Raw genomic sequence first — 17,008 nt, forward strand, 5'->3', positions numbered from 1 at the left:
GATGGTTAATGTTTAGGCACTACCTCTTCCAAGCTCAAAATCCTTGCATCCCTGTGAGTAAGAAATCAAGCAAGTTAGGCAAGAGAGCTTCATGAATGAGCAAGGAGGTTCTGGAAAAACTCAAAGAAGAAAGTCCACAGTATGTGGAGAAAGGGACTGGTCACTTGAGAGGAATATAGGAACATTGCTAGATTATGTAGGGGTGATACAAGGAAATCCAAGGCCTTCTTAGAATTAAGTCTGGCAAAAGATATAAAAAATACCAAGAAGGGTTTTGAGTACATCAGCAGAAAAAGGAACACTAGCAAAATGTGAGCCTGCTGTGGAATGAGATGGGTGAGCTGATGACAGAAGTACAGAGAAGGGAGAGTTACTGAATGCCACCTTTGCTTCAGTCTCTGGAGGTATGAGAGAATGCCTGGAAGAAGGAAGACTCTCCCTTAGTCAAGGAGGATAGGGTTACAGATGACCTAGACAAATGGACACCCACAAATGCATGGGCCCAAATGGGATGCACCCATGAGTGCTGAAAGAGCTAGCTAAGATTATTGCCACTCCATCATTTTGGAAAGGTCATGGAGAACAGGGGAGCTTCCTGAGGGTTGGAAGAAAGCCAGTGTCACTCCAATCTTCAAAAAGAGCAAGAATGAGGACCCAGGAAACTAAGGCCAGTCAACCTCACCTCCAACCCTGGAACGGTGCTGGAGGTCAACTCTAAACACATGGAGAAGAGTAAATTTATTTGGAATAGTCAGCTAGTGAGGATAAGGGAAAGCAAAAGGGAGTTAGATATGTGGGAGCAGGCTCTGCAGATCTCCCCTGCTGAGGGAAGGGTCTCTGGAAACAGGGAGGCGTGGATACAGGTCCCTCTCAGGGGTAGCAAGGGAAATCCATCCTGGTCCTCTCCTCCTCTTCCATTGCCCTTGCATAATAAGTATGAGGCCCTGCAGGCTGAGGGCTATGGGGATGAGAGGGCTAAGGAGCAGCCATCTGGGGAGATGCCTAAGGCCAAGCAGTCCCTACCAACTATAACGACCAGCTCCTCAAAGTAAAGGAGAAGGGTTGTAGTTGTTGGGGACTCTCTCCTGGGGGGTACTGAGGGACCCATATGTCGTCCCGACCCATCCCACAGGGAGTTCTGCTCCCTACCCAGGGTACAGGTAAGGGACATCGCAAGGAGACTCCCAAAGCTAATCCAGCCCTCTGACTATTACCCTCTGCTGGTAATACAAGCAGGGAGTGAGGAAATTGACAGAAGGGCACCAGGGTGATTAAAAAAGAATTCAAGGCCCTCGGACAATTGATCGGTGGGGCAGGAGCGTGAGTGGTGTTCTGCTCAGTTCCTTCAGTGGCAGGGGAGTACACTGAGAGGAACAGGAGGACCCACACCATCAACAACTGGCTCAAGGGATGGTGCCAGCAGCAGAATTTTGAGTTCTTTGATCATGGAGCAACTTTTACTGCACCCGACCTGCTGGATCCTGATGGGGTGCAATTATCTGGAAAGGGCAAGAGAGTCCTAGCACTAGAGTTGGCAGGGCTCATTAAGAGGGCTTTAAACTAGGTCTGAAGGAGGTGGGTGAGGAAATCAGTCCCTCTGAAGTGGAGAGAGTGGGACATAAATTAAGGTCAATTGAGAAATCGAGAGCCCAGCTGAAGTGCAGGTACATCAATGCATGCAGCATGGGCAATAAGCAAGATGAGCTGGAAGTCCTGGTCCACCAGGGTGACTATGATATAGTTGCCATTTCAGAAACATGGTGGGAGTGCTACACTGAGGGGTTACAGGCTCTTTAGGAGAGACAGGCGAGGGAGAAGAGGAGGAGGGGTGGCTCGCTATATTAGGGAGTCACTCTCTGTCACAGAGCTTGAGGTGGAGGATGAAGGGATTGAGAGCCTGTGGGTTAAAATCAGAGGGCAGCCTAACAAATCTGACATCCTGGTTGGAGTCTGTTATAGACCACCCAACCAGGATGAGGAGGCAGACAAAATATTCTATAAGCAATTGGAGGCTGTCTCAAGATCATCAGATCTTGTCCTAGTGGGTGACTTTAACCTGCCAGATATCTGCTGGGAACTTAATTCAGCAGAGAGGAGGCAGTCCAGAAGATTCCTGGAGTGCATGGAGGACAGCTTCCTGATGCAGCTGTTAAGTGAGCCGACCAGGGGACAGGCTCTGCTTGACCTGCTGTTCTCCAGTAGAGAAGGGCTGGTGGGAGACGTGATCGTGAGAGGTGGCCTAGGGTGCAGTGACCACGAGATAGTGAAGTTTTCAATATGCAGGGAGATAGGGAGGAGCACCAACAGAACCCTCACCTTGGACTGCTGGAGGGCAAACTTCAGCTTGTTTAAGAAACTTATTCGCAACGTTCCCTGGGTAGCAGCCCTCAAGAACCAAGGGGTCCAGGATGGTTGGACCTACTTCAAAGAGGAGCTTTTGAAGGCACAGGAACTGGCAGTTCCCATGTGCTGAAAGATGAGCCGGCGGGGAAGGCGACCGGCCTGGGTGAGCAAGCAGCTCCTGAAGGAATTAAGTGGAAAAAAGAAGCTGCATCACCTTTGGAAGGAGGGGAAGGCTTCTCCTGATATGTTTAAGGAAGTTGTTAGATTATGTAGGAAAAAAATTGGAGAGGCAAAGGCCCAGTTGGAAGTTAAGCTGGCCACCTCTGTGAAAGATAATAAAAAGCATTTTTACAAGTATATTAACACTAAAAAGAGAGGCAAGAAGAACCTCCACTCCTTATTGGACCTGGAGAGGAACACTGTGAGTGAAGATGAGGAAAAGGCTGAGGTCCTGAACACCTTCTTTGCCTCAATGTTTAACAGCAAGGCAGGAGTTCAGGACGAGTGGCCTCCGGAGCTGGGCGATGGGGTCAGGGAGCAGTGTGATGCCCCAGAAATCCATGAGGAATTTAGTTCGGGACCTGCTGAGCCACTTGGACACTCAAAAGTCCATGGGACCAAATGGGATCCATGCTAGGGTGCTGAAACAGCTGGCAGATGACCTGGCCAAGCCGCTCTCCATCATTTTCCTCCAGTCCTGGCTCACTGGAGAGGTCCCAGATGACTGGAAACTGTGATGCCCATCCACAAGAAGGGTCGGATGGAGGAACCTGGAAACTACAGGCCAGTCAGCCTGACCTCAGTGCCAGGGAAAGTGATGGAGCAGATTTTCTTGGTGGCAATAACTGCACACCTGAAGGATGGCCAAGGGCTCAGATCCAGCCAACATGGATTTAGGAAGGGCAGGTCCTGCCTCTCCAACCTGATCTCCTTCTACGAGCAGGTGACCCGTCTGGTGGATGTGGGGAGGCCTGTAGATGTGGTCTGCCTGGTCTTCAGCAAGGCCTTTGACACCGTCCCCCACAGCAAACTGCTGTCTAAGCTGTCAGCTCGTGGCTTGGACAACAACACTCTGTGCTGGGTTAGGAACTGGCTGGATGGCCGAACCCAGAGAGTGGTGGTGAATGGTGCCACATCCAGCTGGCAGCCAGTCATCAGTGGTGTCCCCCAGGGATCACTGCTGTGCCCCATCCTCTTTAATATTTTCATTGATGATCTGAATGAGGGGATTGAGTCAGTCATCAGCAAATTTGCAGATGACACCAAGCTGGGAGCAGATGTTGATGTGTTAGAGGGCAGAAGGGCTCTGCAGGGGGACCGATGGGCAGAATCCTACATGATGGCATTCAACAAGTCCAAGTGCCGGGTGCTGCACTTTGGCCACAGCAACCCCATGCAGAGCTGCAGGCTGGGGTCGGAGTGGCTGCAGAGCTGCCAAACAGAGGGACCTGGGGGTGCTGATTGATAGCCGCCTAAACATGAACCAGCAGTGTGCCCAGGTCACCAAAAAGGCAATGGCATCCTGGCCTGTATTAGGAATAGTGTGGCCAGCAGGAGCAGGGAAGTCATTGTGCCCCTGTACTCTGCATTGGTTAGGCCGCACCTTGAGTACTGTGTCCAGTTCTGGGCCCCTCAGTTTAAGAAGGCCATCAAGACTTGAAGGTGTCCAAAGAAGGGCAACAAGGTTGGGGAGAGGCCTCGAGCACAAGCCCTGTGAGGAGAGGCTGAGGGAGCTGGGATTGTTTAGCCTGGAGAGGAAGAGACTCAGGGGAGACCTCATTGCTCTCTACAACTACCTGAAAGGGAGTTGTAGCCAGGAAGGGGTTGGTCTCTTCTCTCAAGCCACCAGCACCAGAACAAGAGGATGCAGTCTTAAGCTGCGCCAAGGGAAGTTGAGGCTTGAGGTGAGGAGAAAGTTTTCCAGTGAGAGTGTTGTTCGCCATTGGAATGTGCTGCCCAGGGAGGTGGTGGAGTCTCCATCCCTGGAGGTGTTCAAGAGGGGATTGGATGTGGCACTTGGTGCCATGGTCTAGTCATGAGGTCTGTGGTGACAGGTTGGACTTCATGATCTTTGAGCTCTCTTCCAACCTTGTTGATACTGTGATATCACGCTTGACTAATCTGATAGCCTTCTAATGATGGTGTGATCAGTTGGGTGAATAAGGGGAGAGCAGTGGATGTTGTCTACCTCAGCTTCAGCAAGACTTTGACTGTCTTCTGTGATATCCTCATAGATAAGCTTAGGAAGTGTGGGTTAGATGAATAGACAGTGAGGTGGATTGAGAACTGGCTGACAAAATACAGAGGATTGTGATCAACAGTGCAGGGTGTAGTTGGAGGCCTGTGGCTAGTAATGTTCCCCAGGGGTCACTACTGGATCCAGTCTTGTTCAGCATTCTGTGATAGTCATCGATGACCTGGATGAAGGAATAGAGTACTCTCAGCAAGTCTGATGATGATGTAAAACTGAAAGAGGTGGCTGACACACACCAGAAGGCTGTACTTCAATTCAGGAAGACCTGGACAAGCTGGAAATGTGGGCAGAGGTGAACCTCATGAAGTTCATTCTGGAGAGGAATAACGCCATGCACCAAAGCAGGTTAGGGGTTTACCTGCTGGAAAGTAGCCCTGCAGAGAAGGACCTGGGTGTGCTGGCAGACAAGAAGTTCATCATGAGCCAGCAATGTGCCCTTGTGGCCAAGAAGGCCAAAGGTGTCCTGGGGAGCATCCAGAACACTGTGGTCAGGAGGTTGAGGGAGGTTCTCCTCTCCTACTACCCTGCCTTGGTGAGGCAGCACCTGGGTTATTGTATGCAGTTATGGGCACCCCAGTTCAAGAGGGACAGGGAACTACTGGAGAGAGTCCAATGGAGGGCCATGAAGTGATGAGGGGACTAGAGCATCTCTCTTACAAGGAGAAGCTGAGAGACCTTGGGCTGTTTAAACTGGAAAAGAGAAGACTTAGAGGAAATCTTATAAATGCGTATAAATAACTGAAGGGTGGAGATCATGAGGATGGGAACAGGCTCTTTTTAGTGGTGGCCAGTGATAGGGGCAAGGGACAATGAGTACAAACTGGAACACAGGAGGTTTCATTTGAATTTAAGAAGAAACTTCTCTACTTTGAGGGTGACGGAGCACTGGAACAGGATGCCCAGAGAAGCTGTGAACTTTTCTTCTGTGAAGACTTTCAGAACCTGTCTGGATGTATTCCTGTGCAGTCTCATCCAGGTGTACCTGCATTAGCAGGAGAGTTGGACTAGATGATCTCCAGAGGTCACTTCCAACCCCTACCATTCTCTGATTCTGTAATATTACCTGTGAAGAGGTAAAGCTAAAACAGCTTTGCTTTGAATTAATCTTTTTCCTTATATATTCTTGGAATGCCATATTTTTAGACTGTCAGCAATTCTTGAAACTCTGAATAGGTACAGAAATGCAAAACCTGTCTTTGTTTACTCCTTGGAGAGGCCACCCTAACTGCTGATAGACTCTAAATAGGTACAGGAATGCACTTAGATGCATCAGATAATCAGTTGACATTGGTATAGTTGGTATAAATGAAGCAATAAATAAAAATCCTTCTTAGCCCATCCTATAAATGGGTGTTTGTTGTCTCAGTATTGGCTTGTATGCTCATCCAGGACTGCAAACAGCTTGCTTTGTTTTGGTATGTGAGAGAGCTCAGTGAAAGACACATTGACAAGGTATGTATTGACAATATATAACCTGCCTTTTCACATTGCTTGTAAATATAGCATCCCTTTTGCTTTTCCGACTGAGTTAGCTGTCGGTTTTTTTCCTCTTTGTGAGGGAGGGAGAACTAGGCCTTCTCTCTCAACCTGCTACACAAGGCCTCATTTATTCAAGAAAAAAACACACCAAAAATCCTACATTCTCATTTCCAGGAATCAGGAGATGTGGATTTGACAGCCTAACCTAGGAGCTATTGTCTCATCTTCCACTTCCTAGTAGAGGTACATGTCCTAACCACCAGGTACACTATAACCCAGGCTAAAGCAAGTCCAGTGCTTTTAGCACTGGAGATGTGTCAGACAAAGCAAAACTGAATGCACTTAGTGACACTTAAATCTGAGGGACTGAAAAATGCATAGCTGATGCCCAGAGCAGCAGCAAGCATAACATGTCTTCACCTTGCAGGTTGCTGAGATGTGCCAGAAGCTGGAAGGAGTTTATTGTGTTTTCTTTTCTTAGTCTAGCATGTGAATTAAAAGTGGATCTGTGTTCAGACATGCTGAACTGCTTGCATAGAAACAAGTAGCACAATATCCTGGGGTGCATCACAAAAAGTGAGTCCAACAGGCCTAGGGAATTTCTTCCCCTTTACTCTGCCCTGGCAAGACCACACCTGGAATACTATGCCCAGTTTAGGGCTACTCAGTTCAAGAGAGACAGGGACCTGCTGGAGAGAGAGTCTAATGGATGAGAAGGATTAGGGGACTTGAGCATCTCTCCTGTGAAGAGAGACTGAGAGAGCTGGGGCTGTTCAATCTTCAGAAGACTGAGAGGGGATCTGATCAATGTCTATAAATATCTGAGGGATGGGTGTCAAGTGGAAGGAGCCAAGCTCTTTTCGGTGGTGTGCAATAATTAGACAAGAAACAGTAGGTACAAGCCTGAACATAGAAGATTTCACCTCAACATGAGGAGAAACTTCTTTACAGTGAGGGTGACAGAGCACTTCAACAGGCTGCTCAGGGAGGTTGTGGAGTCTCCTCCTCTGGAGACTTTCAAAACCCACCTGGATGCGTTTCCTGTGCAGACTACCCTGGGTGATCCTGCTTTGGCAGGGGGGTTGGACTGCATGATCTCTGGAGGTCCCTTCCAACCTCTAAGGTACCGTGATACTGTGATTTGATAGTTGGCCTTTTTTATACTTGTATTCCACTACTTAAAGCATTTTCTTTTTTGTTGTTACTAATTCACCATCAGTTACAGAGCCTAAACCGAAGAAGTTCAGGTATAAGTGTGATATAGAGAGAGTTACTTGGTCAATGAGTAGTATCAGTAAGAAGCCAATAACTTCCCATAGATAACTTGTGTACTTCAAAAATTCATCCTAGGTTGATATGCCAATAATTGAAAAATTCTTCATTAAATAGATTGTTTGAATGGGAAAGCAGGAACACTTTGGCAGTGCTGAATGCCAACGGATTGTACATTGGGAAGCAATGAGTATTTAACAGAAGAAAACATCCAGCAGTGATCAGGATACTACACATGTAAGCAGTTAGTAACGCTTAGTAGCTCATAGCTGCCCCCACCCCTAATTCCCCTGTAATTTTAGGACCTGTGTATGAAATTGAAAAGTGCCTGGAAGTAAAACACTGATTAATTGTCTTTTCCCTAACTTTTTCTATTAAGCATTTATAGTGCCTTGACTGTGCTATAATTTTACAATACTGATCTCAAATAAATTGCCATGGGAAGAAGATTGAAAGAGTAGTAATGACACTGGGCTACATTATATATAATTCCTATCATTATAAATGAGCTTTGTGTAGTGCATTCATTGATAATAGGGTTTGGGGTTTTTTTTTTACTTCATAGAAATTGTAGTAAATGATGAAGTACATTCTTGACCTAGGCAGTGTTGTCCTGGCATTGATAGGAGACACATATCACTTGTAATTTCTCTCAGTCAGGATTTTAATAGAGATGTAGTTTTAAATAGTGACCAATAAGGATTTATTTTAAGGAGTGTCCATGAATAGAACTCAGCTGTTAAAGGCTGACTGTAGCATTAGGCTTAAGTTTAATCTCCTACATTCTGTCATTTACAGGGCTGCATTTAGTCCATCATTCTTCCAGCTGTTTCACTGGTGGGAGGGTTGGGAGTTGTCATAGTACGGGAGAGGAGAAAGGTACAGTAAACATTTCCTGTCATAACCTGTAGAAATCTGTCAAAATCAAAAATAGGAGCATTTGGCTTGAAGTTTTCCATAGCATGTCTTACTTGTTCTGAATAAGGTGAATGTCTTTGATCTTAGAGATATTTTTCTTTTTTAGATTGTTTTAAAAAATCGTTTGAACTTTCCTATAGAAAGTTAGAATGAAGAGATGTTTAAATTCACTCTTTGAAAGTGTTTTGGTAAGGAGAAATAAGTGAGAGCAGTGGAATCTCAATTTGCCAAAGGCTCATTTAAGAAGTCATTATTTCTTTACTGTATTCAGAAGTATAGAAGTGTTAAGATGATGTTAAGATGTTCGCATTTCATAGCTTGAAGTCCTGGAACTCATGAAAGTTTCACCCAGTATCTGTTTGCCAGACTTGGGAAGGACTGAAGTATGTTTGAGTTTCTTCTCTTCTATGGCCTACATCCCTACTGCTCCATAAACCTTATCTGGCAGACTAGGAATAAATCAGATCACAAGTAGCCTGTCTGCATTTGAAAAGGGGCAAGAATGAAAGGTCAGGAGCTGTTCTTCAGCAAGGAACATGATAAGCAGAGTTTGAAGGGGTTTTTAAGGGAGCTAGGATGTTAGAGTATTTTCGTACCCATGTTACTTTCACAGCTTTCACGCTAGTTTACCTTCATAGAGAAGCAAAGTCACAGATCCTGGACTACCATGTCTCTCAGACATCAACAGGTTTGAGATCACTATGATGCCTGTTTAGTCATTCCCCAGTTTTGTTGTTCCTGGAGACAGACAGTTGAAAAGATTTTTCTCACTGCAGTTAGCATGAGTCAAGTGAAGCCTGTGCATGCTCAGAGGTCATTTTATTTTGACAGTGCCATTTTTTATCCATGTGCTTTCCTGCCTTCGGACTTGCAGCAAATAGTCATAAAGAGGCATAAGGGAACAGAGCTGAATTGTTTCCTATGCCCTAATTTGAGGATGCCCAGTCATCTTGAAGCTGTGAGTGGCCTGTTTGTTCTTCATGTGCTGAAAAGCCTAAATATAAAGGCAGATTTTGGAAATGTGGACAGGAAAAAGTGAAGTGCCCTTCTCACTTGTATTTGAGGTACATTGGTGAAACCTGGCAGAGTTGTCTTCAGTCTCTTCTGCTTCTGCAGAGAAGGATTCATGTTATTCCGTAGCCTTTGCCATAGGACAGTTTTATTTCCAGTTGCTTATTATGTGGTGCATTTATATGAAGGAACTGCAAAGTTGTTGTCAGTATTTGCACCAGAAGCACTGTTAAAGCAGACCATTTGGATTTGGTTTTGCTGATTAATTTAGAGGAATGAATATGACAATTCTATCTAGATAGCATCATCACTGAGAGAAAACATTCAGATAAATGATGCATAGAGTTTCAAGTATCACAATTTCCAAAGAGAGCTGTAGAAACAAATACATTTCCCTAAACACTTAAAAATTCATAGAATCATAGAATGGCTTAGGCTGGAAGAGACCTTAGAGGTCTGTTTCACCAGGATGTTGTGACACAGGAAGAGGTGGAAAAGATACTTCATTCAAAGAGGAAGCTGCTCACTCTTCACTGTGTTGCAAATCATGCTGGGCTTTTAAAGGTTCGATTTTCACCCTGCCTGGACCTGAATTTTGTTTGTTTGTTTCCCCCCTTTAAACTATGATTCATTTTCTTAGTGCAGTTCGCATAAGACATTTACAGTGGATGAGACAGCATCAGTATTGATCTAAACTGGTTTTACTAGTTGAGCTTTGTTGTTACCATTTTTCTGATGTGCTTTGCATTAAAGCTCAAGCTTACGCTGAACTACATGCACAAGTTGTTTTTCCATTTCCCAGTTAGGTTGGGGGAGAGTGATTTGTTCTTAAATAATTCAACCCTCCAAACTGAAGGAGAACCACAGATACAGCATAGGCTTGTTACATTATGCAGGTACATTAGTTGATTAGATGGTGTTGGGTGATAGGTTGGACTTGATGATCTCGAAGGTCTTTTCCAGCCTGGTTAATTCTGTATTATGTATTGTGCTTGTTATGCAGGGCTTCTTTGAGATCCCCTTGATTAGCATGATGTGTGCTGGTCTTGTTTAAGAAAAATTGCATTGTGGGTGTGAGTCTGCAAAGTTTCTGCTAAGGACTTCCATGTAAATTTTCAAAGATCTGCTAAAGTTGAGTGGCCGCAATGCTGTTAGTGCCATTCTGTGCATGCAAGTGGTCAAAGTAACATTATCTAATGCTCCCTTTCACACCCCTAGAGACTACAGTAGATCTATTAAAGTGTCTGATTCAGATCACTTGAAGATACTTCTGGAAAATTTCAAATACTGTCTATTTTTGTTGTTTAAAAAGTAAAATATACCTCTTTGCAAAAACTGAATTCTGAGTTTCTTACTAAGAGCAAATCTAGAAATACACATAAGATGCATCGTTGAGTGAAGCTGTAGTAATTGATAACTTTTTTAAATTGAAGAATGACAGCTATGGTGAATATTGTGTAGGAAACTGTGTCGTGACTTAAAGTATCTTTTAATCTGTAAAGTGGAAGGATGTTGACATTTTGAGAATCATTGTATTACAAAAGTAAGATTTTTATCATGTGGACTCCACATGTTTTTTCATATGGCACAGCAGAGATGCTATAGACATCTGTGTGTTAGGAAGTCATTCTGTATTAGCTTTATGTAAATGATAGCAGAGGGAATTTTCGTGTAATTACACTTATATTTAGCAGTATACTTTAATTACAAAAAGAAAAACCGGAAAACTCCACATTTGCTGCAGGAGGAAAGGCTGAGCAGGTTATTTATTTTATGGCCCTGTGAAAGTATCTGCTTTACCTCCCCTGCAGGCATTCCTTGGTGTGCAGTGCATCCCATGTGCAGTGGGACTCAGCCGACCAAGCAACACCTCTCTCCCCATGAGCCATCATTGCCTTTGCTAGCACTGTATGCATGAAAATAATTCTTTAAAGCAGCTTACCATAGTTCGTTTTGTAAAGATTTTTTTAATCATATGTTATTGCAGTAGTACCTTCTGGTAAGCGTGGATGAAACTCTGGTCAGCAAGCACAAGCAGTTTTATGTGCAATGTAGATACATTGCCAATAAGTCACTATTTATTTTCTTTAGTGTAGTTTCAAAATTGTATGACTTCTACTATTCAAACACAGCTTCCATTCACATGTTAGGGAAGCTTTTGAAAGCTTATGAATGGCAATTTTTCCATTTTTTTTCTGATACTTAACATAGTTAACTTCTAGCAATGTCTGCAGCCAGCTGCCTAGTAAAAATAACTTGCATTCCTAGAAACATTAGATTGTACTGATCTCAACAATGACTCATCAGTTTTAAAATGTAACCCCTGCTGTTACATTAAAATGTATTTTGGTTTAGCTGATACTAATCTAAGTCAAATATTAACTTACGAGATGTTTAGTAGTGTTTTTATTCATGTAGATTAAGCATGAACGGAATGGTTCAGATAATGTAGCAATTTGCTTTTTTTAACTTTGGTTGCAATCAACCTATTCTTACACTGTTGAAAAGCTTCCTGGTGATGCTTTAGTGATCTCCGTTTCCTAAATTGGTGGAAAATTCATACAGTGTTGCAAGAAATGCAGTAACTGCTTCATTTCTGGTGCAAATGGACCTTCACATATTTGTGCCTAACTGTTATACTGTCTTTCAGACAGGATTTTGTTTTGACAGGCAATCTGTCTTTTGTTTATTCCATACTGACTTACTGGTCTTAGTGGAGTGAAACTTTGTGTTTAGTGAGATTATTTGGTTGTTTGGTTTTTAATTCTCATTTTAAGTAATAATAGCATGTTATTACTTAACTAAGAGAGAAAATGAACAATATGACCGTTGTCTTTCCAGTTTATCCTTTATTTGGGGCAAATTGACAATGCAAAATGTTGAAGTTCAGGTTGCAGAGAATCTTCAGTGGCAGTATCAGGTTGGGGTTTTTGTAATTAAATGTATTAGTCTCAAAAGTAAGGCACTGATGTTACGATAGCATCGAGTCCCAAGTCTAGCCAGGTGTTCATACAGACTCCCTGTGCCTCTGCATTACTTTTCTGATAGTCTTTTTTCAGGTATCTGGAAGTCACTGGTGAAGTAGAGCTGTAGCATCCAGTAGGCTCAGCAGCTCCCAGCGACTCCAATGTTTTGTTTTTGAAAAAGCAGCAAGCTGTTCTAGGTGATATCTAGAGAGAAGTAGTGAAGAATTTTACGCCTTTATGTATCCAGTCCTTTACAGACTCCCGGTGACATTCTTCAAACTATTACTGAATGAAGAGTTAATTCTTCATTCTCACCACACTGGTCATGTCATCTCTGCTGTTTGAAGGCCATCGCTGAAGGCAGTTAGGTTAGTGAAGACCATGTAGCATGGTACAAGTATCAGGCAGTTTTGCGGTCAGTGATGTAAATGGTGATAGGCTGGAAGACAATACAGGTTGGTCGCTCAGCTGTGAGAGGTGCCGCAGTTTCCTGTGAGGACTGATCAGTGATTGCAGCTGCAGTCCTTGTAAAATAAGCAAGAACCTGTTTCAACAGCAGCAAAACCCTCAAAGGCTTTAAAATGTTGCTGTCTTTCCAGAGTGCTTTTTCTGTTGGTGACATGGGTGCCCTTTTTATAGCTCTGTTGGCTATCACTGTGCCAGGTTGTTGCTCACAGGGTATCTAACGGGCACCTGAATGGATCTAATGGTGTGATGCTGCAGAGAGCTATTCACTTGGATTTATTTGTGGTTTCGCATCTTTTCCCTTTTGCTTTGGTAGGTTTTCTGCTGGTTTAGCAAGCTCAGCTCACCCAGCAGGGCTGGTGAATGCCAGACACAGTGCAAGAAAAAAAGCAGGGAGAATGTATGGTTCAGAGTAGTGCTTACAGAAGGAACAGCAGCAGCAGGTAATTATTAAATCAGCTCTGCATGCCTTATCTAAACTATAATCTTAAGAGCAAGTATTTTCCAAAGGATCCCTGACCTTGAAGATGAAAAATTTAAAATGGTATTTTTCTGGGCTATACCCATTCAGATTTGCGTCTTTTTTTTTGGTAGTTGGTATCTACAGGCTGTTGATATATTATGGCATGGCCTACTATTTTTTTCCCAAAAAATGACATGCTCATCTCTAGCAGGAATTCACAGCTGAAAAAGGGGATATGGTAGAGATACCAGCTAGTACCAGGTGTCGTGGAATCTCACAGCTAAGAAATACAACATTGGGGTTCTTGTGAAGGCATGTGCTGCATTGCACACCTCAGGCAACAAATGCACTTCTATTTGCTCTAACTGGTTAAAGGATACCTTTGAGACCCTTTCCTTGTAACACCTGAAGGAATCAGTATCTGTATGAGGACAAAGGTAATTAACTTAGGAAACCACTACAATGTACAGCAGCATTGCTCCTATAAGAAATACTTTTTTTCTGCATATTTTACATGTGTATTCATTAGCTCTTTATGTATCATTTAACATTTAGAAACTCTTTAAAACTATTTAAAAGGTTTCAGAGCCCAAGAGCAGTGAAAAAAAGAAAGTTGTATGAGAGAAGTACTGAAGGATCTGTTGCTTCCATGAGCTTCCTTGAAGATTTGAAGGTTTGAACATTGGAGGAGGAATGTTTGTTCCTTGTTGGATTAGTTTCATGCTTTAGCATGCACAAGGCTGCACCTGTAGTGGTATGGCATGGCACTGGTGAGGCACTCAGGAGTTTGATATAATCATTGAGAGCAGGGACTGGTTTGTGTGCAATGTGAGCTCTAGCTATGTTTTGGAAAGAATCATAAAATGGTTTGGGTTGGAAGGGGCCTTAAAGATGATCTAGTTCCACACACACCCCCCCACTGGCAGGGACACCTTCCACTACACTGGCTTGCTCAAGGCCCCATTCAACATGGCTTTGATCACTTCCAGAGAGGAGATATTCACAACTTCATGGGCTACCTGTTCCAGTATCTCTCCACCCTTACTGCAAAGAATTCTTTCCTAATAGCTAGTCTAAATATACCCTCCTTCAGCTTAAAGCCATTCCCCCTCATCCTTGTACTACAAGCCAGCTTTCTTGGAGGCCCCCTCTATGTATTGGAAGGCTGCTCTAAGGTCTCCCTGCAGCGTTCTGAGTAGCCCAGGTAGCTTGTCAAATAGACCCCCCAGGTCCCTTTCTGCCAGACAGCTTTCCAGCCACACTTCCCCAAGCCTCTGGTGTTGCTTGGAGTTGTTATAACCAGAGTGCAGGACCTGGCATTTGGCCTCGTTGAAGCTCATCCTGTTAACATTGGCCCATCAATCCAACCTATCCAAGTCCCTCTGTAGAGCCTCCCTACCCTCGTGCAGATCAACATTCCCACCTAACTTGGTGTCATCTGCAAACTTTCTGATGACACACTCTATGTCTTCATCTAGATCATCAATAAAGATGTTAGACCAGAAGTGGTCCCAACTCTGATCCTTGATGAACACCACTTGTGACTGGCCACCAGCTGGATTTAACTCCATTGACCACCACTCTTTGGGCCCATCTGTGCAGCCAGTGCTTTATCCAGCAGATCCTGTGCTCATCCAAGCTATGAGCAGCCAGTTTGTCCACAAGGATTCTGTGGGAAACAGTGATGCAGCCCAGGACACAGTTTGCCTTCTGGGTTGCAAGCACACATTGCTGGCTCATGTTGAGTTTTTCATCAGCTCACACTGCTCTCAAGCTATTCTGCACCCAGCCTGTGCTTGGGATCACCCTGACCTGAGGACCTTGCATTCATCACTGGTGTCCATTTGCACATTGAACCATTGACTGCAACTTCTTGAGTCCATTTTCCTTCTGGAGGGGCCCCATATTTTCACTAGCCTGAAAATTCACAGCTGATAAAATTCCTACTCCTCTTTATGTCCCTAGCCAAATTTAATTTGATTTGTGCTTTAGCTTTCCTAACCTAATTCCTAGCTGCTCGGACAACTTCTGTGATCCTCTCAATTAGCCCACTCTTGCTTCCACTCCCTGTAGACTTTCTTTTTGTGCCAAAGAAAGTCCAGGAGTACCTTGTTGATCCATGCTGGCCTCCTGGCATTCTTGCCTGCCTCTTTCTTTCTTCAGGTGCACTGCTTGTGGGCTTGGACAAGATGGTCCTTGAATACCAACCAGCTTTCTTGGGCCTCTCTTCTATCCAGAGCTTTATCCCATGAAACCCTGCCAAGCAGATCCCTGAAGAGGATGAAAACAGTGTGCTCATTTTGTACTTAAACTTGCTTAGACAATTCAGTATAGAAGTTTTACAGCAAAAAACCTGTGTTAAACTCAGAAGGGTAACAACATTTTGTCTTTAATTTTGTTATTACAATGCTTCATTTTTAGTAAGAGAAACTTTTCTCTAAGGAACTCCTTGGCATTTTGACCAGGGGAGAGAAGCCATTTGCTAGACATGAGCTAAGCACTTTCTGAAAAGATGATGTTTTTCCTAAAAAAAGATGATGTCTTCCCTAAGAAAGCAGATGGTAGGTTGTACAATATTTGAAGCTGTTTCTAAAATGTCACTTGTGTGCATATTTAGATCTAAATGGGCAACACCTTCTTGACCTGGGTGAAGAACGAAAAGGGAGAGAACTGTGTTTGTCGTACACCTCCATGTGGGAAGGATGGGGCAAACCTCATTCAAGGACTGACTGCAATCAAGTGAAAAGAACTGGAGTGGCTGGCTGTTCCTTGCCTGAAATATGGACAAGTCTCAGATATATGGAGAGGAGGGGCAGAATAAAAGGTAGCTCAGATTATGGGTATATCTCAGGCCTTCTAGGGTATTCAAAAACAATAGTCTAATTTATGGATTTAGGCATGAACTGTGCAGAACTAAGGCCCTCCTCAGTTAAATGTGCATTTATTGCCTGCAAGAGGTTAAACATGAAGTCAGAATGCCATGGACTTTCTGGAGGAGCTGCAGTGAAAATCTGGGACTGTTGAAGCATCAGTCTGATCTGTAGGGTACTGTAAGCATAACTGAGTGTCTGTCAAGTACCACTTGACAGTCAGGGCTTTGTACTTTTTCCTCAGTGCAACAACAGTTGTTTACTTTGTTTGTGAAGGTCTGTGATGCTTTAAGAGTAGCAGGAGTGTTTTATAGGCCACAAACACAGCTTTGTAGAGTGTGTTTCAGAAAATGGTTCCGATGCTTGCTGTTAGAGTTGCTGAGTCAGGATGCTTGGAATTCATAGAAATCTAGGTCTCTTCTGTGTTCTGCTAAATAAGATACCTGTTGGTGGTTTGTAGCAGCCACATGCAGAAGCAATCAGCTAAAATTTGGCAGAGTCTTGTTAAATAACCTCTGCAGGCAAAGTCAGTACAGTTTTTGCTTTCTGAAGTGCTCTGACTTGTACTTCTCTAACACTCCTGTCCTTTGGCACTGAAATATCTATGGCACTCTAAGATAAAAACCGTGACTTGTGGCTCAGTGAAATTAATACCCCATTACAGAAAAATTTGACACACTTCATACAGCTGCCACTCAAATATTTATTTGTGGTATTTTGTTTCTCAGTCAGGTTAAATTTTTTGCCTGAAGTCTCTTCTCTTGGGTTTTCTAGTGCATAATTGCTGAAGCTGTAGCCTTGTTTCTAGGTAGAAGAAAAAACCCTGCATGTTGACCCACCTAGTGGTACAAGGAAACAAAATTCATTTGGGCACTATATTAGGCCTGTATTGCTTTGGCAAGAAGTAGGTATGCTCCCAACAGATTGGACTCTTGATTCTGCATTTTGAAGTTTTAGTATCAGAATA

At 43.7% G+C, this 17,008-nt stretch overlaps 1 protein-coding gene across 7 annotated transcripts in view; it reads left to right on the forward strand.

Moving 5' to 3' along the window:
* Positions 1–17,008, forward strand: part of ATXN7L1 (ataxin 7 like 1) — a 137,154-nt gene that overhangs the window by 59,468 nt on the left and 60,678 nt on the right. The window contains exon 1 of one of the 7 annotated variants that reach the window (XM_068160880.1): positions 13,080–13,151. The exons of the other annotated variants lie outside the window; for them this stretch is intronic. The gene's annotated coding sequence lies outside the window, so the exon portion shown is untranslated. Of the gene's footprint in view, positions 1–13,079; positions 13,152–17,008 lie in introns of those variants that run through there. 7 annotated transcript variants of the gene reach the window in all.

This window comes from Melanerpes formicivorus, unplaced genomic scaffold (assembly GCF_026170545.1).
Source record: "Melanerpes formicivorus ecotype bairdi unplaced genomic scaffold, bMelFor1.0.p_v2 SCAF_54, whole genome shotgun sequence".
NCBI classification, from domain to species: Eukaryota; Metazoa; Chordata; class Aves; order Piciformes; family Picidae; genus Melanerpes; species Melanerpes formicivorus.